The following is a 1,403-nucleotide window of genomic DNA, read 5'->3' as shown; positions in this document are numbered from 1 at the left end:
CCCTTCCTGTACGCAGCTAGGAGCTAGGTCAGCGTATTGCAGCCCAAACTTTCAATCATCGAATCCTGATATGACTCAATAATGAAGAGCTCTCTTTCTTCCCGTTTTTTGTGAGGAATAATACTCCTCACAGGAATCGGAGACTCCTTGTATCGTGGAGCTCATAGAGAGGCTTCCTCGGGTTCGGATGCACCAGCTGCACTTCTAATTAAGGATTAATTGTTCAGAGCCGATGCCCTGACAAGCCCTGCCTGTGCCGCTCCTGGCACCCCAATTGCCAGACCGCCTCGCACGGTAAAAATTCCATCATGGATTTCAAGCGATCTACTTGGTTTTCAAGACATTTTTCAAGGAATCTGCTTGAATTCCAATATATTCTTTTTACCGTGCGCCCCCTCCTCCCCACCCCGCTTCTCAGACACGCAGATCAGAGTTGTAACACGTTGTTTTTCACGCCTCCGAAATGAGAATTCCACTCCGTCCAGCTCCCAACAGGTTCTAGGCTGGGGGGCGACAATCCTTCAAGAAACATGAATAATGTAATAATGTGTTATTTTTCTGTTGGGTTACAAAGTCATGACATGGTATTACTTCATCACACTCGCTTGCTTATTGCCACACAGAGAGGCTCTGTTATGTTATTGGTTGCCGTCTGCTTTCCCCGGCGTAGCCCCACGTCGCCCGCAGTACACGCCTTGCCCTGCTGGTCCCCAGCCGCGCCTGTCCTCAGGTCTTGCGTTTACATGGTCGCCACTGCAGGGGTGGCTAAGAAAGGGGGAGTGGGGAGGGGGTCCTTGTACTCCTCGCCGCCACTGCCCTGCTCAAACCGAGGAGCCACCAAGGATTACATGATTACATTTGGATTACAGGGATAACAAACAAGTTTCAAAGAATATTCGGTGCTATCTTAAAAACTATTGTCGTAGTTTCCACGGATATCTAATAGATTACTGGAGGATGAATAACTGCACGGTTCAGCTTACACAAGCTCTCATGGCACCTGATAGGTAGGCCACATCTTGCCTGCAGTGCATGCGTGCACTGCTGGGTGGCCTACCCTGAGTTTCGCAGGCGCCTGGCTTCCGTAATCTGTTGCGCGAATCCGAGAAAAACGGACGCACTTCCTCGCACTTCCAGGCCCGCTCCCTAAATTGTACAGAGGATTGCGTTAGTTGTGCCCCCCCCCCTCCAGCCGGAGCTGCTCGGTTGCATACATGTAGCTATTCGGCTCCAAGCTCCAAATAAGTGCGGCCTCCCCGGCTGTTGTCCGCAGGCTTCCCCTACACCCGTACACGGGACCACGACCCCCGCCGGCTGCCGTGTCCCCCCTGAAACCGACACCCTCGCTCGCTAGGGCAGAGCAGTGGGGGTCGAGGTGGCCCCGTCCCGCCCCGTCCCGCCCC

This window comes from Frankliniella occidentalis, unplaced genomic scaffold, assembly GCF_000697945.3.
Source record: "Frankliniella occidentalis isolate FOCC.00 unplaced genomic scaffold, Focc_3.1 Scaffold336, whole genome shotgun sequence".
Taxonomy (NCBI): domain Eukaryota; kingdom Metazoa; phylum Arthropoda; class Insecta; order Thysanoptera; family Thripidae; genus Frankliniella; species Frankliniella occidentalis.
The sequence above is the reverse complement of the archived record's forward strand: the minus strand, read 5'-3'. Positions refer to the sequence as shown.